The following is a 26,467-nucleotide window of genomic DNA, read 5'->3' on the forward strand; positions in this document are numbered from 1 at the left end:
TGTACTACTGTTATCCTGATTTGAATGATGAGGTGCCAGAGAGTTCATTTCCTTGGTTAAGGTTATGTAGCTAAGTTGACGCAGCCAGTAAATGTTACAATTGGGATTTGAACCTACAGCTGCATCCCGATCTCTTCTATTGGCCTTCAAACAGATTTATTGTATTTGTCTTCCTTTCTCCATCCTACCCTTGTTAATAGAAAGGAAATAGACATAACAAATGTAAAGGAATAAGACATTTAGATATTGTTTACAAGATCTCATCCTCCTTATCAACGCTCACTCTTACTGGGAAACACTGGAAAGATCAAGGAAACTGGATTTTTGTGGTGTGTCCCAAGGTCAAGTTTCAGACTATGGAAATGTTATTTTCTTTCATTTTCCTTATGCATTACCACACTTACTTTCTATCTGATTATTGGTCTGGAGTCCATGACCTAGGTGCTCTGCAGACAGAATTTATGTATTGATTTAGCCTGAGAGACACGTAGCTTAAGCACATTATTTCTGAGAGGGGTTATTATGGTCAACAGGGCATGTGCGCTTCACCTACAGCCATTTCTTTGATCCCTTTTGGAGACGATTTCATCCTCCTTGTCAGTCCAGTCCTGTCACTGCAGATGATAGCATTAAGAGAAACATCTACGGATGTAGCTGCAAGGAGCCTCTTATCCCATTATGTTCCCACAGTTTATATTTTCAGGGAAAAAACAATTTACTGAGAAATGGAGGGGGGTGGAATTTCTTACCAACTCAAATGTTTATAAAGAATCTCAAGTATCTCATGCTTCTTCTCAGAAGATAACTAGAATCTGCTCACTGGAATGAAAATATAGGAACATGACTGAGGGCAGGGTATTGGAAGGCATTGGTTGAAGAAGGATAGAGGTATTGACAAAGATCACACATTCTTCTATGACACATCATACCTGGGAGACAGAGGAAAGAATTTGAAAGGGTCAGGGGTGCCTGGGTGGCTCAATCAGTTAAGCATCGGACTCTTGATTTTGGCTCAGGTCATGATCTCAGGGTCCTGAGACTGAGCCTATGTCAGGTTCTGTGCTGGGTGTGGAGCCTTCTTAAGATTCTCTCCCTCTGCCCCTCCCCAACCCTTCTCTCTCCCTCTCCAAAAAAAAAAAGGAAGGAAGGAAGGAAAAAAAGAAAGAAAGAAAGAGAGAAAGATCAAAAAAGTCTGAGAATACAAAACAGAATAAATGAGGAACATTTCTTTGTTCCTTGGTACCTATGTGCGGTGATAAAAGAAAGGGAATGGGAGTTGAGAGATTTGGCTTCTGGTCCTAATATTTTTCCTGACCAACTATATGATCTTACACAAGTTGTTTAGTATGGGCTCACTATAGCTAGGACCATGGGCAAGGTTCCTCATCTCTCTATGCCTTAGTTTTTTCATCTGTAAAATGGCAGTAACAGTAGTATTTACCTCTGGGCGCCTGGGTAGCTCAGTCATCCTGCTTTCCTTGCATTCAGAGATGTTTTCTTTACTATTTCTAGTGGCTTTAATTATGTATTAGAATTTTAACCCTTAAAAACCTTAATTTTTAGTGAAAACAGAGAAGTAAACAATTACGAGCTGTCTTTATATTAGCGTCTGATTCTTGGTTTCAGCTCAGGGTCATAATATTGAGCCTCACATCAGACTCTGTGCTCAGCGCAGTCTGCTTGAGACTCTCTCTCGCTCTGCTCCTCCCCACCCCAGTAAATAAATAAATCTTAAAAAAAAATAGTATTTGCCTGAGAGAGTTGTAAGGATTAACTAGTTAATATATGTAAAGCCTTACCATAGAGTATAACAAAGAGTAAACATTCAATGTCTATTATTATTATTATTAATTTCATAAAGCCTCATTTTTTTCATATAGAGAATAAATTTCTAATTTTATAAATACATGGTTCTTGCACAATTTCTTTAAATTCTAAAGAGATTCTTCATCTCAAGAACCTACTCTTTCCTCCCTGCTTCCAGCAACTGGTTAAGAAAAATATGAGTTTTCATTGCCTATAAAATAAAGTCCAAATTTTTAGACATGAATTTAAAAGGCTTTAAAAAATCCAAGACTGGGGCACCTGGGTGGCTCAGTTGGTTAAGCGACTGCCTTCGGCTCAGGTCATGATCCCGGAGTCCCAGGATCGAGTCCCACATCAGGCTCCCTGCTCAGCAGGGAGTCTGCTTCTCCCTCTGACCCTCCTCCCTCTCATGCTCTCTGTCTCTCATTCTCTCTCTCGCAAATAAATAAAATCTTAAAAAAAAAAAAAGATTTAAAAAATCCAAGACTGGGGGTGCCTGGGTGGCTCAGTTAGTTAAGCATCTGCCTTCGGCTCAGGTCATGATCTCGGGGACCTGAGATTGAGCCGTGCATCAGGCTCTCTGCTCAGCGGGGAGTCTGCTTCTCCCTCTCTCTCTGCCCCTGGTGTTTCTCTCTCTCAAATAAATAAAATCCTTAAAAAGAAAGATCCAAGACTACCTAAACTTTCCAACCTTATTTCCAGTCACCTCTGTTCACGCAGCCTGCACATCAGGTAGACGGAACTGCCAGCTCTTTATCATATTGTGCTATGGGATATCCTAACACTTTAACTTCATTCCTACTGTCCCTCCTGCCTTTTCCTCAACTCAGCATCTCCACATATTTTCTATCCATCATTCAAGGCTCAGTGCAAATACTAATTCTTTGGGGAAAACAATTTTGTCTCTCTCACGTGGAAGTAATCTCTTCCTTTTTAAAACTTCCCAGTACTCATTTGTATCTTTTTCATGAAAATAGTTGTTTTCTACCTAACATTATGGTCAAGTTCATGTTATGACCTTCCACAGAAAGTCTTTGAAACCAGACAGGCTCAGTGACTGCTTGACCCACAGAATACATGGGAAGTGACCCATGACCCTGTGCCAGTTTTGGACTTAGACCTTAGGAGACTGGTAGCATCTTATTTCTTGAATATTTGCTCTGGAGAAGCCAACCACCATGTCAGAAGTTCTGTTCTGTGGCTACTGGGTGGGGAAAGACATATAGGCACTCCTGTAGACAGCCCTGCCTAAGCCTTGCTGTACAGCCATCCCAGATGGCTCCAGATAGGAGGACACTCCAGCCCACCCACCAACCAAATACCACTGAGGGGCCTCAGAGCAAAGAATCACCTAGCTGAGACCTATCTGAATTCCTGACCAGAAAAATTGTAAAATATAAGAAAATGGTTCTTGTTTTAAGGCACTATATTTTGGGGTAGTTTGTTACGCAGTCATGAATAACTAACACTAGTCTCCTGGGCCATGAGTTCTTTAATGTCAGAAATTCTGTCATATCCACTTTTTGTATTTCTGCAGCAACCACCACTAGACCAGGTAATCATATAGGGTGGGATTCTTTTCCAGAAGTGTTCACAGATTCCCCAATGTGTTTTCCTAAGTCAGGGGTGTTCAACCTTGGCTGTACATTAGAAACAAATTTTAAAATCCAGAAGTAGGAGCCAGGCACATGTGACATATGGTTAGAGTTATTCCTTCTGTAGGGGAAGAAAATTTTTCCTTCCTTTCTAGGTTCTTTGGCTGGCCTAATAATTAAATTGACATAAGACAGATTAACAAGAGAAAAACAAATTAAATAGCATAAATACAGGAGCCCTATAAAGACACGTGCTTCAAAGATAGTCAAATGGTTGAGGCTTTTATTTCATCCTTAGCTAAGGAGAAGGGGAAAGAGCTCCTGGCTTCAAAGGGAAGGAATACAATTCACAGGAACACGGAAAGAGCAAATGTTTGGTAAACCAATGGTTGCCATGCCAAGCAGAGAAGTCTCTCTTTCTTTTGTTTTTGGGGGTTTTTTTGTTTGTTTGTTTTGGTTTGTTTTATTTTGTTTTGGAGAAGTCTTTCTGATGTAAAAAAAAAAAAATGTTATCTTTAGTAATAGCTCTCTTCCTGGTATGGGTTCCCTATCTAAATTCTTTTAGGCAGTTAGGAGGAAGGTTAAAAGCTCTTCTTGAGTTTTTGGGTCTTGATTGTCTTTGGTTTAAAATAATCCATGTGCCAAAATGGCACGTTCTTGGGTGGCCTACCTTGAACCCCATTGGTTCCCTCCTCTGCAACTTCCCTGGAACTTTCACATATTAAAAGCTGAGCTGATACATTCCTCCATAATTTCTTGAGTTGATCTCTTAGTCTTGAAAATAGGTCAGTTCAACTAAATAGTTTTGCCTCATTTAAGGAAGCAGTGATGCAGCTGGGCTCCCAAAGTTGGCCCTGTCTTCTATAAGAAATCAGCTATTTAATAAGCTATTCCTATGGAAACAAAAGAAAAATGATGGTTAGTGATTGAAGCAAATTACCAACCAGTTTCTGAATTCTAAAGGTAGCCAGTTGAGAAGATTTCTAGATGTCAGACACCAAGCATCTTCAGATGGAGTGAGGGCAGGCAGTGGCAATCTGAGAGATTTTCCTGTTTGCAATTTGATTATCTCTGGTGATCTTTCTGAGTGGGCCACAAACCAACAGGCATGGAGATTGTCTAGAAAGGCGCTGTTGTGGTGATTTTTCTGAAGTTTATATCAAATTGTCTGACTTTAGCTTGCATGGCTTTGGGAAAGGGCAGTTTTAGTTCTCAATGATTCCACGTCAGAAGGGTGAGACAAATATTGGAAATGTTGGTTTGGAGAGTTGAACCAAATATTGGAGGAAACTGGGAGAATTCAGTATCTAGTTCAGTTTATAGGTGGAAAACAAACCCCAAAGGCAATTAACAGAACTAGAATCTAATCTCCACAAATGAGTATTATAATTTCTACTGAAACATAATTTACTCTTTACCATCACCCTCATTTCTATCAAAGGTAACTGAAGTAAGACTAATTTGCTTGCAAAGTATATCTAGTTTCAATAAACCTGGCTTGTTTATTTATGTAAGTGCAGCAAGAATAGCATTTGACTATATAGAATTTTTAATCTGCTGGAACTTTTTATAAGGAATCTCAGATTGAACTTTTAAAAGCCTTTTGAGGCCAGGAAGCCAAGCCAAGAACTTGCCCTTAGACTTCACCTGCAGTACTTATAGACTTGGGTTAATTCCTCTCTTCTCAAGGTCTCCAAAATATCTGGAGGTTCCTATACCTGCCAGGAAGTTACCTTCCTTCCTCACCTTGTGAGGCTGCTGGGAACCCTTTAAGCAAGGTACCAGGCTGATTTTGCCAAGGAGCTTTATTGGCTGCATAAAGTCAATCTCAGTTCCTTAAAGCTGTTTGGTCATCTCTGAGTCTATTCATGTCTCTGTCAAATACACCAGTCTAGTCAAAGCCTTGATAATATAGCCAATTGTGTCCTGTTACAAGAACAGATTTTTTAGTGAACATTTGCAAGTGACCAGGTTGCCATGAAATAAGAATACTTACCAAGAGTTTCTGAATTCTGGAGGGATCAGGTAATGAGAGAAAGATAAATGTCTCACTTTTATTCACAAAGGTATATTCTACCAATTTTCTCTAAGTTACAGGTAGCTTAAGAGAAAAGGAAAAAAGGTTTCCTTAATCTGGAAAAAACCAAAACATTAAAAAAATCAGTATTTTTTTTAAAAAGTCATAAAACTTATAATTATCTTCCTTACTTCATTCAATCCTATGTATTTGTTCTGCTTGAATCCAATTTTTCCAATCGCTCTAGAAATTCCTACTCAGTTCAGTTTTTTTTTAACTTAAAGTTATCAGAAACCTGTATTCTAGAATACTTTCCATGATCTTCTTGAAGATGAAGCCATTTTGTAAATCCTTTGCAAAAGCATCAGGTTAATTAATAACTGTATGTAAATGACAAAAGACTTAAAAATGGCCATGATTAAAGATCTGATGAGAGTTCATTGCAATGCAATTAACAAGAAAGTTTACTTATTTCTGTGACACATAACATTTTAAGATAACTGGAATTATGACTGACAACATTATTACCAGGATATATTACATTTCAAGGAATTTCACAGAACACTTATATACTTATACAATAAAGCATGAAGAAGCCTTAGTATTACTTCTCATTTGCCAGTCCTTCCCTTATAATATGTCAAATAAACATAATTAGCTTAACACCTCCTGTTTTATAAAGAAAGAGAAAAATAGCTTTGAGGTTATTACAGGGACACTCTGGAAAATCCCAAAATTAGTTCAAGGTCAAAAACTATTTAGAATTTGATTTTTGAGAAGTTTGTCAAAAATATCAAAAAGGCCTTAAAACATTCAAATAAGATTATAGGTCACTATAAGACAATACTTTTTCATTTAACCATTGTGACAATTACAGACTTTGTAGGCAAATACAGAAAGTTAAATAGTTGTAACACACACACACACCTCTTAACTCTTTTATTTTTTTATTATTATTTTTTAAAGATTTTATTTATTTATTTGAGAGAGAGAGAGTGAGAGAGCACAAGAGGGGGAAGCGGGAGAGGGAGAAGCAGACTCCCCACTGAGCAGGGAGCCCGATGCGGGACTCGATCCCGGGACTCCAGGATCATGACCTGAGCCGAAGGCAGTCGCTTAACCAGCTGAGCCACCCAGGCGCCCTCTTAGCTCTTTTAATAGAAAAGACTCAGCTTTTTTAAATAATCAAGACCTGATAAAGACAAAGGAAATTATTTTGACAAGACCTAAAATCTTTGTTTTCTAGACAGATTACTTTAAAGCATATGTTTAATAATTAATGCTTTAGTATTTTATCTTATTTGGAAATGATCTAGATATTTAATGACTTCTCATCATTTAATTTAATTAGCAAAATTATAAGGGTGATGGTTACCAAAGAAATTGGGGAAACTATTTTTTAACTAGACATATTATAAAGAAAAGCCTTTTATAATCTTTTATCAAGAGCAGATAGTTTAAGAAGAACTTTTTCCTTTTAACTAAGAAAAAAACAAATTCCAACTTTGCATGTTTATTTTTGATATTAAAATTCATTTAATTTAATAAATTTATTCTAATCATAACCAGCTTGACTACATATTAAAATGCCTTCCCAAAGAATCTTTTCCCACAAACCTTCTATGACTTTCTTTTTTATGTTCGGATTTTGTCCTATGTTTTCCCTCTTTTCCATTTTGAAATAATTAGCCTTTCTTTAGGACAAAATTACTTTCCTTTCCCCTAAGAAAAATGCATTTCCATTCCCCATACCTTCTTTTACTGAAAACACACATCCTGCTTTCCTTGCATTCAGAGATGTTTTCCTTATTATTTCTTGTGGCTTTAATTATACATTAGAATTTTAACCCTTAAAAACCTTAATCTTTAGTGAAAACAGAGAAGTAAACAATTATGAGCTGTCTTTTATATTAGCATTCTGTGGCTTGGCAAATTCATAATTTTTTTTTTTTAATTTCTAGAAACTTGTTTTCTCAAAGCAAATTTTTCAATATGGCACAGGACATGTTTACCAATGGACCAAATATCTTTGGTTCCTCTGTAAAAGGAAGTGTATGTTTAATAATTAATGCTTTAGTATTTTATCTTATTTGGAAATGATCTAGATACTTAATGACGTCCCATCATTTAATTTAACGTAGCAAAATTATAAGGGCGGAAGTTACCAAAGAAATTTGGGAAACTATTTTTTAAGTAGACATACTGTAAAACGATCACTGAAAAATTCACCTAAAAATTCTTATCCCACTTATGTGCATTTAATTCACTTGTTTTTAACAATCATATTTAGATTACTCATGAAAATTGCATGAGACATGAAAGCAGTTAGCTCGCCATCATCTTAAGTTATTTTTCTTGCTGACGAATTTTGTAAGGGAGATAACATGAGCTTATTTGACTTTCAGTAAGCCTAGGTAGAATAAAATTATTATACTTAATGCTGATAACTCTGAAGACATGCCTGTTTTAATTAAACCAACAAACTTATACTAGCTTTTATTAACCAAAAGTATCCTGGATTGTGTGAACTTGAGAAACATGGAGTTAGTTTCTCTGATATTTGTGAGACTTAGAAATACTTAAGTGATAAGTACTTGTTTTTAAGCCCATTAAATAGAGCTCTTCTACAAATTTATCTTGGCATTACCATCTGGAGGTAGAAAAATACCATATCAGTAATGTACATACATAGACATACATAAACACACAGACAGACACAAAGATCTCAGAGTTTTCATTCCAAAACTTTCAACATAGATCAGGTGCAATACAAAACTTGCTAGTTTATAAATAACTGTGTTTGAGAGACGGAAAAACTTAAGGTGAACTGCTTAAAAACTTTTTGCTAATATTTGTGGAGAAGACCTTTAAGATTTGTATTTGTCCTTGACGAGCAATCTTGAAGAGGCTGGGTTCTAGAGTTTGGGTGGAGAGTCTTGTTAGCTGTTGGTGTTTTAAAAGACCTCCTTCCCGGGGCGCCTGGGTGGCTCAGTCGTTAAGCGTCTGCCTTCAGCTCAGGTCATGATCCCAGGGTCTTGGGATCGAGCCCCGCATCGGGCTCCCTGTTTGGCGGGAAGCCTACTTCTCCCTCTCCCACTCCCCTTGTTTGTGTTCCCTCTCTCGCTGTGTCTCTCTCTGTCAAATAAATGAAATCTTTAAAAAAAAAAAAAAAAGCATTAAAAAAAAAAAAAAGACCTCCTTGCCTTTTTAACAGTTTGAGACCTTGTTTTAGTTACCTCCTAGGGGGTTTACATTTCAAAGACATGGCAAGATTTACATCTTTAGTGGACATAGAAAAGTGTAGGTTTTCTCCTAGGAGTTTTGGGTATACTTCTCTATTATCTGAAGTCTAAAGTAATTACTATTGAAATGTATTCCTTCTTTTGGTTAAGTGCAGGACAATTGTACTTTCAGTGTCCTGGTTTTTTACAATATCTGCAGATGTCTAGAGGCAAGTAGGAAAGGTCCTGAATAGACTTTGAGTTGCTGTCCAGTTACGCTTTTGTTTCTCTAAAGATTTAAGTTGCAAATCAAGAATTTTTAATTTTCTCTCTCTCTCTCTTTCTCTCCCGTCCCCCATATTCTTACAAGCTATTCTCAGAGTTGAGGAGCTGTTTCTGTTATAGCTCTCATTGAACTACATTATTTTGAATTTGCCTCTTTCTAAAAGGGAGAAAATATCCTACTAAGGCAGAAATTCAGATTCCTGTGCTTTGGACCTTCTGGGTTTAGTGCAGTATGCCTTAGAAAAAGTTGTATAAAGCATTCAGCAAAGGCCTTTGGATGCTCTCCTTCTTTCTCAGTGTGTAATTCAACCTTATACCAATTCACTTTGAGGGGAAAGCCTCTCATACTGCTCCCATCAAGTCTTGAATATCGGCCTCCAGCCGAACCATTTCCTGATCATTTGCCGGAGGGGCTGTGAGAATATCTGGCCATCTATTTTTTTCTGGGAGGGGTGTGTCTTCTAGGGGGCCATCTAGCTTACGTGAAAACTACGGCAAAATCTTGGGAGGGAAGAACACCTCTAGCCAAAGGAGGTCTCTGTGAATGAGGTTGTGGATGGCCATTGATCTTTCTAATTCCTCTCTAAATTTGGTAGGATCTTCTAGAAGTGGAAGTAAAAGGGCTTTATAACTTTAAAAGATCTGCTTTGCCCAGGAGACATGAATTCTCTGTGGTAGGGTCCAGGATATACCCACAAAAGATATTGCATATGAAAGCCTGCAGCTGGTGGGGCCTGATTACAGAGTCCTGGAAAGTAGCAGGAGTTATAAGGGACAGTAAAGGGAGCCGTACTGCTTGTCCCAGGTGCTTCTGTTAAATTCACTTCCTGACATTCAGCATTTATATAAGAAACCTATATAACCCAGGCCTAGAAGTCAGGCCAGAGGGCTTCCTGTAAATCTTGCAGGGAAGTGGAAGTTAAAACAGGTAACTGGGTATTTAAGGGATTTTTCTGAAGAAGTTGGAGTTGTTTTGAAAGCTAAGGGAATTTGTTGAGGAGTTGAAGCTGGGTTTTGGGAAAGGGAATTTATGTTGAATGTGAACTTTAATTTTGGTTCTATTTTTTGTTCCTTAATCTTGTTAAGGGAGTCCCTAAGGCTAGACATAGTACTTCTTTGTGGGTTTTTTTGTTTTGTTTTTTGTTTTAAAGATTTTATTTATTTATTTGGGAGAGAGAGAATGAGAGAGAGAGGACACATGAGAGGGGATAGGGTCAGAGGACGAAGCAGACTCCCTTCTGAGCAGGGAGCCCGATGCGGGACTCGATCCAGGGACTTCAGGATCATGACCTGAGCCGAAGGCAATCGCTTAACCAACTGAGCCACCCAGGCGCCCCATAATACTTCTTTGTATCCACCTTTTAATTTGGTCTTTCCATAGATACCAATAAGATAATGGCTTAGGATGAGAGCTCTCTAAAACAATTTTTTTTTCAAATACAGAATTTTTTTTTTCCACTTTGTCTTGGAATCCCAGTCTACCTGACTGGTTACCAGGTGCACACAACAGTGTGTGCACTTATGAATGGCAGAAGCCAGAGAGGCTATTCTTATTGCTTATAAAGCCAAGCTCTCAAGACATAGAACGAGATGAATGGAATACCTCATCCATTTTTTAAATAGGGGACTACAGCAGAGTTTGTCTAAACAGACAAACTGGTGAGAACCATGAACTCACCCGGCTGTGAGGCCGGCTCAAATGACAGGCTTGTAGAACCTATGCCTCTGTTCCACCATGTCATAGGACATGGTCCTCATGACAAATGACACACAAAAAAACAAAGACAAAAGAAAACAATGACCATCTCTTGGAGGAACAGGGTCAATAGAAATCAAGAGTACTCATAACAAACCTTTACCAAAGTTGCTATACTCAAGGAACTCGTTCACACAAGTATCTTCTCCTGTTAATTTAAATGTAGAAAAAGAAAAGAATTCTCAACTGTTTTTGCTTCTAACAGCCCCTACAGGCAAAGATTCAGGAGACTGATATAAGAATTCTTACCTTCTGCCGGTGGTTGTCAGAGGTCCCAGGACCTCTCCCTGCAGCAGCCTGGGTCTGAGTAGTATCCATCCAGTGAAGAGCCCCATGTTGGGCACCAAAACTACAGGGAAAGAAAACTTTCTCCTTTTTCCCTTCTAGGTTCTTGGCTGGCTTAATAATTAAACTGACATAAAAACAGATTAACAGGAGGGGCACCTGGGTGGCTCAGTTGGTTAAGCGACTGCCTTCGGCTCAGGTCATGATCCTGGAGTCCCGGGATCGAGTCCCGCATCGGGCTCACTGCTCGGCAGGGAGTCTGCTTCTCCCTCTGACCCTCCCCCTCTCATGCTCTCTCCCTCTCTCATTCTCTTTCTCAAATAAATAAATAAAATCTTTAAAAATAAATAAATAAATAAAAACAGATTAACAGGAGAAAAACAAATTTAATCAGTACATATGGGAGTACCACAAAAGACGTTAGAGGCTGAAAGACAGTCAGACATTTGAGGCTTATATGCCATCCTGAGCTAAGAAGGGAAGAGAGGTCTGAGGCTTCAATGGGAAGGAAGACAATTCACAGGAAGATGGGAGAGCAAATATTTGGTAAACATTGTTTGCCATGTCACATGGAAAAGTCTTTCTTATGTAAAAAAAAAAAGTTATCTTGGTAATTGTTCTATTCGTGGTACAGACTCCCTATCCGAATTCTTTTAGACAGTTAAGCAAGAGGTAAAAAGTTCTTCTTGAGTCTTAATCATCTTTAACTCAAAATAACCCACGTACCAAGGTGTCACATTCTGCCATGGCTTGCCCTGAACCCTATCACTTTATAAAATGGAAAAGAGTAGCATGAAATGAAAAAGCAAATTCTTCCTTAATTTATGTTTGAGAGATAAATGAGGAGATGGATCAAACATTTCAATTTGATATCACGGATTTATGGAGTATTTCTTTTAAATTAGTAATCAGTGAAGAATCTGATTTTTTCTCTTTTTTTAAGATTTTATTTGAGAGAGAGAATAGAAGGAGAAGGAGAGGGAGAAGCAGACTCCCCACTGAGCAGGGAGCCCGACATGGGGCTCGATCCCAGGACCCTGAGGTCATGACCTGAGCCAAAGGCAGACACCTAACCGACTGAGCCACCCAGGCGCCCCAAGAATCAGATTTTTCCCTGACCTGTGGCTTCCCTCCTTACAGGGGGAGATGGGAACTGCATTTAAATCTGATAGATATAAATCCATCATTGGTAGGTATTTATGGACTACCTATTATGCATTTGACCCCATTCTGAGTGGAAATGGAGGCTAGAGGAAATGTATAAGATACTGATCCTGTCCTCAAGGTGCTTATAATTATGTCCTATAAATTACATCAAGGAAATAGAGCCAGCATACATAACTCAGTACTTGTTAGAATATGTTGTTTTTCTAACTTGCGTGATGCAAAGTATTGAGGGACTTCCAAGGAAGGGAGATAAATGAAAGACAATGGTAGAAAAAGGAAAGAATTAAGTGTGATTTGGCCAAGGAAAGGGAATGCCGGGCAAAGAGAAAAACATATGTGAAACCACAGAGACAAAATAAGCTTGGGGTATTTGTTTGAGGGCAGCATAGACCAGCCGGGAATGTGGCCATACTGGGGGGGAAGGGAGAAATGAGGGTGAGTAGGTTTCATGGGAGAAAACTGTGAAAGAGATCGCTTAAAATCCTTCAGATCTTTTCCAAAACTCTATTCTGTGATTTGGAGTAGCACATAACCATTTGATCCCTGGTTATTTAAACAGAAGTAACCCTTTGCACAGGCAAACCAGTCCTATCTTAGCATAGTTCTTCGATTTCCTTTGTTCAATCATTAACCTGACCTTTTGCCCCAAAGAGGTGACTCTCTCACACAGGCACCACTCGTGCCTGAGCCTGAGCAGGGGACAGATACAGAAAGCAATTGTCCCATCTGGGCAGTTGGTCATCAGTCATCAGTCTAGCCTCTAGCAGAATATCTAAATGTAGTGCCAGGAAACAGCTTTTTCAAGGCTCTGGGATCTCGAACACCAGGATGAGAGAAAAGAATTGGGAAGTCTGTTCCATCTTTATTTTTTTATTATTATTATGTTAATCACCATACATTACATCATTAGTTTTTGATGTAGCGTTCCATGATTCATTGTTTGCGTATAACACCCAGTGCTCCATTCAGTACGTGCCCTCTTTAAATACCCATCACCGGGCTAACCCATCCCCCCACCCCCCTCCCCTCTAGAACCCTCAGTTTGTTTCTCAGAGTCCATAGTCTCTCATGGCTCGTCTCCCCCTCCGATTTCCCCCCTTCATTTTTCCCTTCCTATTATCTTCTTTTTTTTTTAACATACAATGTATTATTTGTTTCAGGGGTACAGGTCTGTGATTCAACAGTCTTACACAATTCACAGCGCTCACCATAGCACATACCCTCCCCAGTGTCTATCACCCAGTCACCCCATCCCTCCCACCTCCCACCACTCCAGCAACCCTCAGTTTGTTTCCTGAGATTAAGAATTCCTCATATCAGTGAGATCATATGATACATGTCTTTCTCTGATTGACTTATTTCGCTCAGCATGATACCCTCCAGTTCCATCCACGTCATTGCAAATGGCAAGATTTCATTCCTTTTGATGTCTGTTCCATCTTTAAATGCACGTACCTCAAATTGCACTTTTCTCTGGCTTTTTCTTTGACTGAAGAGCAGTTGGGCTTTCTACATCAATTGTCCAACTGCTGCCAATACGTCCAGTATAAGTCAATGTCATACCTGTAAGTAGACCTATGTGTACTTGGCTATGTTTACGTGTGCTAACAGCCCTGTGTTTGTTTAAGATAGAGTAATGAGCAAAACAGACAGGAGCTCTACCTTTGTGGAGCTAATGTTCTATCAGAAGAATAAGACATTTAGCAATGAGCTATTTACTTGTAAATTTGATAAGTTCTTTAAAGAAATCTAGAATATGAGGGCAGTTTGCCGAAATGAAGACAGTGCTCTGGGCACAACAACCCAGGAATCTTAGTCCATACCAAAGCTAATTTATAAATATAAATAAATGGGTGTTCTGATTTCATGGCTCAATCTTACAACCATGTTTATGAACTGGTCCTTGAAAGAGGGAACAGCTCACAGTGCAGATGTAATTGGAGGTAATAGTAGTATAAGCCCTCCTCTAGGGCTTCTTGGGAAGCTACCTTCCCTGGGACCAACCTCTTCAAGTGCAACAGAATAATCAGGCCTTTCCCTCAATGTCTGTACTTAGGAAGGAGGAAAGAGAGTTAATGTGCTTTCAAAAAACTACTGCCAACAAAAGTTAAAACAAGAAAGTATTTCTGGTCAAATAAATTAATTTTAACATTCAGGTAACCAACATCTACTTTTCTATCAATATTTTGGTTGACTTTGGCTGAATCACTTCAAAATATTGATCCTCTGAAGAAGGTGGTGACTGGATAACTCCAGGATTAAGGAGAGATGAATTTTTTTTCTTTTTATTAAAATCCAGTGATCTCTCTTTATAAAGCCATACTTCTCATATAAAGAAGTTGGAGGAGTTGATTCTTTGCCTATGAAATTAATATTCTATCAGGAAATTTGATAAAATGACCAGAAAGGATTCATCTTTCAAGCTGTAGTTTTGAATGTTGCCTATGAACGTCATTACTAAACATTGAAATGTTACCCCTTCCTTTATAGCAAAGTGCTGTCTCTTTCCAGAGATGATACAACCATTTGAAGAAGGGTTTCATTTGTTGCTAAAGTATAATTTTAGCTGACTTTAGCTAAAGGTTGGTTGAAAGACTTAGCATTACAAAACATAGGTTTTTTAAAGGTTTAGAGACAATTTATAGAAGACAGTGCAAATCCTAAAAGTATATATTATAATTGGCTGCTGCCAAGAGGCAAGCCTCTTTGACTTGGGTCACATTAACTATAATTTGGAGACAAAATTAACTTTTGGATTGGTCTATGTGATCTTTGGGCTTCCTCCTCTCCATTCAATCCACTCATCCATATACTGGACTTTATTTCCTTATGTTTCCTGTGGCTGCAGGAACAAATTATCACAAATTAAGAGGATTAAAACAACAGAAATTTATTCTCTCACAGCCCTAAAAACCAGAAGTCTGAAATCAAGGTGTCAGCCGGCCCACACTCCCTCTGGAGGCTCTAGGAGAGACCCTATTCCTTGCCTCTTCTATCTTCTGGTGGTTGCTGCATTCCTTGGCTTGAGACTACATCACTCCAATCTCTGCCACATCTTCACAACTTTTCCTCTTCTGAGTCTTCTCCTCAATGTGCCTGTCTGTTCCTCTTAAGGATGCATGTGATAGCATGTAGGGCCCACCTGAGATAACCCAGGATTATCTTTAACTTAATCACACCTGCAAAGACCTTTTTTCCAAAGAAGATAACATTCACAGGTTCCAGGATTTATTGCAGACTTCTTTGGGGGGCCATTTCTCCACCTACCACACCCACTACCAAAAGCTGATCCTCTTTTATGTGGGTATGTATATATTTCCTACAAGAATGGCAACTTCTAAATAACAGGGAGTAATACATTTTTAATCCTTTTTGGCACCTTTTACAATACTGAGCCCATAATGAAGAGTTAATTCTTGCCATATTGTAGTAAATATATTAAATTACATTAGATTACATATGGAAAAAAATTGACCTTTGGAAGAAAAAAATAGTTGCACATGACCACAAGTCCAAGAACAAGTTGCCAGAATCAATCGTCTATGCTACATACAGCATCATCACCAACCCATACCAGAAATGAGGTACAAAGATGCTCAAACCGAGCTCATGGAGCAGAATTGTCCTCATTCCAGTCATGTTGCCTCTCCCAGTTCCCCAGCCAATGCCCCTCATTCTGGGAGTGAATCTATCTTCCCACTTAAATGTATCTTCTGCCCTGGGCTCATCACGACTATGTACCCCACCACTGAAACTTCTCTAACCTGACTCTTAGCTCCTTATATCTCATTTAGCTGATGTAATAAGCTAGTCTTTCAGAACATCTCATTGATCCCAATAATCAGCTTTGTTAATAAGAGCTTCCAAGTACCATATGCTTTTTAATTGTGGCCAACTTGGAATCATAGTGCTCTAATGTTGAAATTGGGGCTCAGAGGCTCAACGGCAATGGAGTGTCAATACATGTCTAATAAATGGCAGAACTGGGGCAAGGGTCTATTGATGCCAAATCCCATCCTTTTTCCATTTTAATGCAACAATTTCTAACCCATCAGCAGCTCAGAGGATGCCATTAATCTTGTCCTAGACCTGACCATATTTGCTCCTATGTTAGCGGATGGCCCTACTTCCAAATTTGGGGCCATTTAATTTTTTTGACTCAAATCTGTTTTCTTATTTCTTTAGGGGATTTTAAAATTTGAATTGGACATGGCTCTATTTCTTTCCTTTGGCTTCTCGAGGATAGAGAAGGAATGGAGTTAGCCTCCTGCATCAGTGGTGAGGACCTTTATCACCACATAATCTTCTTAATCTTAGAATTTAGAAGTGTGAGAGGGAAACTTTTAAAAGTTTATTTTATGACATTTTACCCTTTTCAGTCATATAACTTTAAAAATGCTCCAACCAATGTATTTATTTAAAAAAAGAAGTAGTAGAAAATTCCCTTCTGGACTTATTTTCCATGTGCCGAGTTTGAGCCTGGAGCACATTTTTACTGCTGGAAATAGGGGGTTATAATGAAAATGCTGACACAACCTCAACCATAGAGGTGCTAGCAGGCACGGCTATAATAAATAATGTGGGAAATATTTTACACTTCAAGGCAATTACATGTTCAGCCATCTTTAGGATAGCTGGCCCATGAAGGGTAGGGATTAGGTTTCTGTGACAAGTGTAAAAGACCCATGACTCATGAATGCCGGGAGGTACGAATGAACTACAAGAGCTGAGTGAAAGCCACATAATCACCTATCGTAGGTAAAAAATATTCTGTTTATTTGCAGGGGAGAAGAATAGCAAAATCCAGCCTGGACGTTTCTGCCAAGTTTGGGCTTTGACCAACAAGGCTGGAGGTGCCGAATGTTGGGCAATGCTCTCTATGAACTCAGTGGGCACTGCCACGTGCACAAAGAAGCTGGTTTTTATTCCTGACCTTCCCTTCATATAAATATGTTTTCAGTGGACAGCCAAGTGATGACTTATGTTCCTGGAAGGATGAGAGTGTCTCTGTACCTACAGATAGTAATGGGGCCCTGGAGGCCCTGGAGATCGTGACAGAGCATTCACTCCCTCAGTTCTGCTCAGTCTGTGTTCTCATCAGCATGCCCTGTCTTGTCTTTGCATTGCTACATTCATTCCTTCCTCTGTAGCTGAGAATAATGGCAATTGCTGTGCAGGTGCTTCTTCCCAGGGGCTATTCACCTGTAGGTACGGGAAGTTTGCTTTTACTTCTCTTCCTCTCTAAGTGCCTTAAACAAATCTGGGGGTAATGAATTCGGTGGCAGGAATTACGGATTCCTCTGTGTCCCGGTGTCTGGGTTAGGTGCTCTGTAAAGTCTCTAATTCCCCAAACATAGCACTTAGTGCACTGTATTTCCACCACTCGCTGCTTGAGTGCACTTTCGTTTAGACTGTAAGCTTCATGAGGATAGAAATTGCATCTACCTCATTTGGGGCTGTACTCACAAAGCCTCGCATACTGCCTGGCACATGGTAGATTAACTAAATAAAGGAGTGCCCTTATGGGTTAAGGCATCTCATATACTATCCATTTAACAAACAGTAGTGTGCCTGACCCACAGTGCAGGCATCGATTTAGTCATTTGGGTATAAGTAAATCATACTCCTTGCCCTAGGGGGGCTCCCGTTTTTCAGAGGGAGCTTAACTGAGTGAGTAATCACAGTATTGACAAAGACTATAGAACAGTGGCACGGACCAGACATAAAGTTGGCAAGAGGGAGAAGTGACCGGTTCAACATGTATCACTTATTAACTGCAGAATCTGAGAGTATTTGGCCCTGTATATTCGTTATCAGCTTATTTATGTGTTCTGTTACCCCAAATAATCATCAACCATATCTTCTACATCTGTGTAACTTCTTCAATACCTTGTACAGAACTTGTTATATCCAGATAATTACTGAATAGGACATTGTGATAGGAGTAGACAGACTGAGAACATGACTTAAGTTACTGAGGATTGGATACCATCTTGCTACTTACTGGCTTGCAACCAGGAGCTCATCATTAAATCTTTGTTAAACCTTTCTGAGCATCAGTCTCCTTGTCTATAAAACGGTATCCCACAGTTCTATTTTGAGGTTTAGACAAATAGTAATTCAATTTCATGTGTTCAGTAAATGTTTTTTTTTCTTTTTCCATCTAAATAAATATCTGTCAATTTGTGGATAGTCATGAGATAAATGTTGAACTAAAAATATAGATGGTTAGAAATTGTGCATGGGGCAATTTCCTTGAAATAGCCTAGTATTTTAGGGCATTTTGTAGTATAGCTGTGCTTAGCTGAGGATGCATTATGTCACGGGATAGAATTTGCTTAGCTTTAGTATCGATGAGTTTTTTGGGTATGTTTCTTCATGTCACTGTGTCTCAATCTGTTCACCTGTAATTGTTCATCAAAACTGCCCGACTTATACTTTGAATATCCACTAGAAGCTGTAGAAGTGCAGTAAGAGTGGAAAGCCATCACCACCCTACATCACTTTGCTTCCATTATTTTTTTCTTCCCATGTGGGAAAGTATAAGTAATGTCAAGGTGAAGAAGAGAGAGTTCTCATTTCACTGACCGAATTCTTTAAAATTTCTGGTTGGATTTCAGCTGCTGTTTCCACATTCCCAAAGGAAAAGCAAGTGGGAACAGGGCATTTCACTTGTGTATGTGTGTGTGTATGTGTGTGTGTGTGTGTGTGTGAATTGACAGTAGCCAGAGCACATGGGGTAAATAAGAAGATCCTACAATAACTTCAACAACATGTTTTACTCGGCATATCACTTTGGGTCACACAACTTCTGGTACTTTTTTCTTTCTGGGCCATGCAGGGGGGAGCCAAACCAACCGATGCCTCATGAGAGCCATTTTGTGTTCAAGCTTGTTCACTCTGGCAAAGAATAAGAGAAAGTCTCGGGACCACAAATTCGTATTTATTGTATTTTAAGTTTTAACTTGGATAAGTGCAGTATCCAATTTTGACTATAATTTGATCTAATAATTGCCACGTAATTGTTCTGATACACAGATTTCCTGAAATGTACTACTTTTGATAATAGAGAACTCAGTGAATTAACTTATTTTAAACCCATCCTTCTGCTCTCTGAGCTGTGAGTAGATACCTTTATAAATACTGTATTTAATTTTTGCTTAATAAAAATGTGAAAGTGAGCCACAGTATCTCAGAGACGTTCTCTTTAAATATTTGCAAGGTTGTATTAAGTAACATATTAAAGTACATGTATTATTGCATATGTATACATTTTTCATTCCCAGACAAAGCCATGATTATTCAAGAGGTTTAAAATAACATGCACTAATTTATTGTCACTGGTTATAAAGACTTTAGAAGGGTGCACTGAACATTATGTTAGCATTGATGTGTCAATCTTTTAGTTGAAGGATGGCGCGTCTGAATCCCAGAACAGCCTTAATTAACAGAAAATAATTAGCATCATTTCCCCAGCAGAGAATATGAGGAATTTTTTTTCCAACAGAATCCATTGATTGATAATTAAGGAGGAGTTAGTTGTAATAAAACTCCCAGTATTGCAATTTCTAATTGGCCTTTCAGGACATTTTACAGTTACAGTTACTTTGTTCCAGGCGTTTTCTGCCTTTTGAAGAGTTTTAATAAGAATCTTTCCTCTCCAAAGCCAAGGCTCTGCAGGTGATGAAGGAAAAGGATGTGGTGACACACAGGAGTGCATTAGTGTCAGGTGGGCAAAGAGATGGCTGGAGAGCTCTTCATTTCCTTTTAAGCTCTCGTGGACACCATACTTTCCTCCTTCGAGGCTAAACTTGTTCATGGGACAGGTGGGATCTGCCTGGGGGTCTCTCTCTGCAGGAAGTGTTCTGCAGTCTGGGACTGTTTCTTCCTTCTACATGATGCAGAAATCTCTGATCATCTGCTTTTTAAGCACTTAAATCTTTTCCTGAGGACATAGGCTTGATTAAAACCTCCTATCCTACCACCACGAAAACCTCCTTTCGGTTAATTTCCTAACTTTCTCTCTGTCTGCTTTTTTTTGTATGCAGGACACAGAGAGGAACAATTCTGATGTGCACAGTGTAGGAGGATTGGAAACTATAGCAAACTAAAGAAGAAAGTAAAAACGCATTCTGCCGAATGTACTTTAATATAAACACTATAATTTGGGGGTAATTAAATCTGGTCATTTTTTTCTATGCATTTTCTTAATTTTTTAGGCAACATGCATTTCTAAAAATTTAGTTTTGTTTTCTTCAAAACTAGCAAAGCTGTGCTAATTTTTGGACTGAGTTGAATTAGCTATTTGCTCTTCTAATTAGTTATTTGATGACCTATTTGGTCGCGTGTAAGAATACAGCTTTCCTTTCAGACAATATTTTTATATTTACTTGCCTTCATTTTTGATGTAAGAATGAAATTAGCCCTCACTTTTTCACTAGTATAGCATGTAATTTAGAAGAATAAGTTAATCAAGTTAGATAAATTATAGGAGGAAGTATGATAGTAGATTAAAAATTAGTAAATATTTGTTACTTATGTGAACTAAAATACAGCCATGTGATGTAACAAGCCATAGATTTTTTTTTTTATTTTTGAATATTGAACCACCTTTGCATCACTGGAATAAATCCCACTTGATTGTGGTGAATAGTTTTTTTTTTTTTATGTATTGTTAGTTTCAATTTGCTAATATTTTATCTAGGATTTTTGCATCTATGTGCATTAAAGATATCGGCCTATAGTTCTCTTTTTTTGTAATGTCTGTATCTGGGTTTGGTATCAGGGGAATGCTGGTCTCATAGAATATATTTGGAAGCTTTCTTTCCTCTTCTATTTTTTGAAATAGTTTGAGAAGTCTAGGTATTAACTCTTCTTTAAATGTTTGGTAGAATTCATCTGTGGAGCCATCTGGTCCTGGACTTTTGTTTGTTGGCAAGCTATAGATCATTTTAGTGACCTTTGAAAAGATAATAATCCTTCCATAGAAAGCAACTGAAAAGAAGGAAAAAAGAAAATTTAAACTTTTGCTACTTTGCTTGAAGATATATTCATTCATAAAGCTTCCCACAGGTTACAACAGATGTTCACTTTAAAGAAAACCAGACGAGAACAGGCAATTTTATTTTTTTATTTTTTTAAGACTTTATTTATTTGAGAGAGAGAGAGAGATAGCGAGAGAGAGAGCATGAGCAGAGGGGAGAGGGAGAAGCAGACTCCCTGCTGAACAGGGACCCTGATGTGTGGCTCCATCCCAGGACCCTAGGACCATGACTTGAATCGAAGGCAGACGCTTAACCAAATGAGCCACACAAGTGCCCCAAGAACAGGCATTTTTAAAATTGAAGAAAAAATTTTTTTTCTGTTTAGTGAAACAGATAAATGTAATAAATATATTCACTTAGTATATTTGGTTACATTTACATTGCTTTCTATAAATATTAACAAACTTATGGGAAATAGTAAGTGAAAATAAATTGGAAGCTTTCTATATAATGGAAGACATGAATACAATAAATGTCCAATAATCAGTTTTATAAAGAAAATATAGTTCAACAGAATGTTGATTAATTAGAATGTTAAGTTTGAGACACAAAATATCACTAAAAAATTTTAAATGTCTACTGAGTTAAGAATGCATGTATATTATTTGAGTCATATCCACTTGCTTCTTTCAATCCGTCCTATGTAGTACTGAGGGTTTTTCCCCCTACACATGAAAAAATAGTTGATTATCTCCAGAAATATACACAGTGGGGCACGGGGACATGGTTTGATTTGGGGTAATATTTATTAGGATGGTGTTAGTGATTGTCTCCAGAGCCAAAGAGATATCACCGTAATTTTCCTTTACAGTACTAGCTTTGAGCTGCACAACTTCTTGCTGGAAATATAAAATGAATTGATCACAAAAGGTATCCCCGTAAAACTGAATGAATTTACTGACCATCATTAAGTAGGAATCAATTGCATTTTAGAGAGCACATTTACCAACCAAGTACCAGATCATTGTAGAGTCATTTCTACTGACTCATATTTTTGAAGTCTCAGCTAACTTCCCATCTTTGTTATCCAGAGTTAAGATAATTAAAATTTGAGTGTTGGTTTTGCCATTTAGATTAGGAAGAAGTAAGTGATTAAAAAAGCAGGAAAAATAATTATACAGTATCTTTATTTTAACATTAGTATATGTTAATATCTCATTTAACATATTCCTCAAAATTTGTGCAATGTGTGAGTACACACACACACATACACACACTATATTACAGAACACTATTCTGATAATGTTTCATGCTGTTAGTACAAACCAAGCCAGCAAGAGTTGACCTACTTAGAACATAGAATTCTCAGATCAAACATGGTGAGTTTCCAGATTGCAACCTTCTGGCCAGTGAGTGCTAGACTCCACTATCTTGATTTCTGAATGATCCCCAATAGGCATTGTTTATTCTTCTGCAGCTTCTTCTCTTTTTGCCCATTGTTTCAATTAAGTCGGATATCTTGGACTGATAAGGGCTGGCATAATTTTGCATGTAACAGTTCGTGACCTGCCGTGTATTTGTTAGGGTTAGGTTCCACAGTGTTAGAAAACTCAAAATCATAGTAATTTAAATAAGAGAGTTTAATTTGTTCTCATGTGAAATTTCAGAGGAGTGCTGTCCAAGGCTGATTTCGTGCTCTTTTTTACAAAGTCTTCAGACTCTGGACTCTGTTCATCCTGCCACTCTGTCATCCCTAGCGTGTGGTGTTCATCCTCCTCACTCAAGATGGTGGTGTCCCCATTCTAGGCAGCAGGTGGGTAAAGGAAGGAAGAACAGGGCAAACAAGGCACACATCTGGAAAGAAATTTTACTCCCTGAATCTACCAAAGATGTCTCTGTTTATTTCCCATGAAACAGAACTTAGTCTCATAGCCTTATCAAGCCTGCATGGGAGGCTGGGAAGTGTAACTATTCTTGGAGACCATATCCCCAGATAAAGTAAGGGAGAATGGGCAACGGGGGCAACCAAATGCTTCAAAGAAACAATGGAAGAGCCTTGTCTTAGATCAGATTCCTTAGAAACAGGACTGAAAACAGGCATCCATGAGCATATGATTAGTATAGTGAACACTTTCAGGAGAAACAAGTAGGAGATGAGATGAACTGGACAGGAAAAGGGAAGGAGTTACAGAAGAATGTGGTTTCACTGCATACTGACACTTAGGGAGTTCTGCAGCATAAATTGATCACAAATCTGTCCCACCTAAAACAAAGATAAGGAAACAAGGAAAGGGGGCTTTGGAATCCCACTGCAGACACTCAGTGGTCATGGGCCACTGCTTATTTTTTCTTCCTCTCGTTAATAACAAATTAATTGGCTTTCCCATATTTGGTGGTGCTGTAGGGGAGGGGAGGCCGGAAGATGGGGAGGGTGGGGTATGGGTGGGTAGAGATCTCTTTGTTTTTTAGAATTATAGCATCTAATACCAGAAATTTGAGATTACTTAGTTATTTGATTATATAATTTAGAGAAAAATCTATTTAGCATAATGTCTCTACACATTTACCTTAAGTATGAACAAATGAACAATCTGCTATAAGAGTTTCAAAAACTGCTTCTGGCAAGACGATTTTGAAACAACTGATGATCTCTTGGGAAAAATAAATACACTTGAGTATATGTAGTGTTTGGTGTTTTTCCTTCTTCTTCTTCTTTTTTTTTTTCCCTTTGTGTTTGCTTGTTTGCCTTATCTTTGATGCCAACTTAAAAAGAAGAGCTCAAATGGATTATAACTGTTAGAATTTTTTTCCTTCAAAACAAAATAAAAAAATAGTACTCTTGTCCATAAGGCCATCAAAAACCACTAAGAACATTTGGTGCAATCAATCTATTACAAACCAATTTTATAGCTATATAATGAGATCTAATTGCTGCTTTATTAGTCTGGCTAATATTAAAAGTGTCAGTAATTGCTTTGCATTTAAGTTGGTTTTCCAATTTAAATTGCATGTCCAATATATTACCATTAACTTATGTACTTCTTTTATTTAATAGATTTTTTCCTTTCTGGTTCACATTTAAAGGGTTTCCTCTTCCTAACTAGTTCAAATGGGGAAAGGAGAGAAAAGGGATGAATGAAAGTTTTATATAGTGAATGCTTATATTTCTGAGATGCTATACTGTGTTTTTCATACCATAAACCTGGATGGGATTCAGATAATCTGAAGTGTCTATCTGACCATTGTCCCAGCTGTATGCAAAAGAAAAGCTGAACAAATGAACTGTTTTATCACGGGGTATACAAAATGCTACTATTAATCGAAATAACTAGATTAGCTATTTCTAATTCGTTTCATTCAATCATATTAATTAATAGATCAAGGTAATATTTAATGAAGTCACTCAGTGATTGGCTGTTGGGGGAAATCAAAGGTATCAAAGGGAATCAAACAGATCATTTATACAGTTATTTTAAACCACCCTGGAAATGTAGCCCATACCCTGAATACCAATCATCAAATTCTGTGACCTTACCCTTTGCAGAAATCTTTATTTTCTAAAAACAATGTATATTTAATTCTCTGTTGGTCCATACTGCCTTGAGATCAATTAAGTGAATTTCCATGGTAGTCACCAAAAGCCTAGTGTTAATTGTGGGGAAAATTTTGTGTTTCGTGGAGAGTTTACTGAATGTGAATTTTCACATCAAAGACTGTGAACCAAAAAACAAAAATCCAGCCAACAAAGAGCAGAGAACAAAACCGGCTCCTGTGAGCTGTAGGTTTCAGGCTTCTCTGCTAATGGATTCTGCTCCTTTCTCTACTACGAGATCAATCTCTTCCCCCCAAGTATCTCTCTCCAGTGCATTTGTGTCCAGCAACGCCATCCTCACTCATCAAACTTACTGCACTCACTTCCTAAAATTCTTGTTGCAGGTTCTCTGTCTTTACACTGAAGCCTACATGCCCTTTTAGCACACTAATTCAGCCATGTCATTTCCTTCTTGAAACCATTTAATATCTGCCCATTGCTCTCGGGATGAGACCACATGCTCAGCGCACAGCTCACAAAGCCTTCTCACCTTGCACACTGCTGTATATTTCCCAGTTGTGGAATTCGACTTCTGTCACCTCTTCAGGTGCTTTGTCCACATGAATTCCAGGAACTCTGTTTACCCTCTGTACTGGGTTGAACTTCAAAAGTTCATGACCACCCAAAACCTGTACATGTGACTTTATCTAGAAATAGGTTATTTGAAGATAGAATCAAGTAAAGATGAGGTCATAACAGATTCAGATAGGCCTTAAATCCAGTGACTGATGTCCTTATAAGAAGAAGAAAACTTGGACACAGAGACACAGGGGGAATGTCACGTGATGCTGGAAACAGAGAGTGGAGTTATGTTGCCACAAACCAAGGAATGCCAAGGATGATGGGCAACTACCAAACTAGGAGAAGCTAGGCCAGAGGTATTGCTATGGACTGACTTGTCCCCCAGTTGATATATTGTACCGTAATCTTTAATATGACTGCATTTGGAAATAGATCCTTAAGGAGGTAATTAAGGTTAAATGAGATCCTTAGGGTGGGGCTTAACTCACCTAATGCTGGTGTCCTTAAAAGAAAATTCAGAGACACCATGGAGCTGTCTTTCTGAACATTAACACAGAGAGGTCATGTAAGGACATAGGAGGCTGGAAAAGACACCTTACCAGGAACCAACACTGCTGGTACCTTGATCTGGGACTCCAGAATTGAAGAAAATGAACTTCTGTTGTTAAAACCACCCCATCTGTGGAGATTCTTTTTGTTATGGCAGCCCATGCAGACTAATACAGTCATTGGAACAGTTCATCCTCTCAGCCCCCAAGAAGGACTCAATCATGTTGACACCTTGATTTTGGACTCTTAGCTTCCAGAACTGGGAGAGAATAAATTTCTGTTGTTTTAAGCCACCAAGCTTGTGGCATTTTTGTTTTTATAACAGCCCTAGGGAACTCATACACTTTGCAAATCTCCCCTACTATTTCCACCTTCTCCTCTTCCCCATGTCCCTACTTAATGTCTCCACATTCTTCATGTCTCCACTCACTTCATCAGAGAAACCTTTTCAGATTTCTTGCTTAAATCGGGTGTAGGCTCCATATAATCAATGAAGCAAATTGCAGAGGGGTATTTATTTATTTACTTACTTATGTTTATTTGGGAGAGTATTTGATGACTATGTCTCAAGTATTAGGTTGTAAACTCCCAAGGGTAAGCAGCAACCTTTCCTGTTTTGTTCCATCTTTTTACCCCCCAGTCATTCAGTGAATGAATTAAATGGGAAAAAAATAATGTCTATGGATGA

Source organism: Mirounga leonina, unplaced genomic scaffold (assembly GCF_011800145.1).
Source record: "Mirounga leonina isolate KUSES-001 unplaced genomic scaffold, KU_Mleo_1.0 Mir_53, whole genome shotgun sequence".
NCBI classification, from domain to species: Eukaryota; Metazoa; Chordata; class Mammalia; order Carnivora; family Phocidae; genus Mirounga; species Mirounga leonina.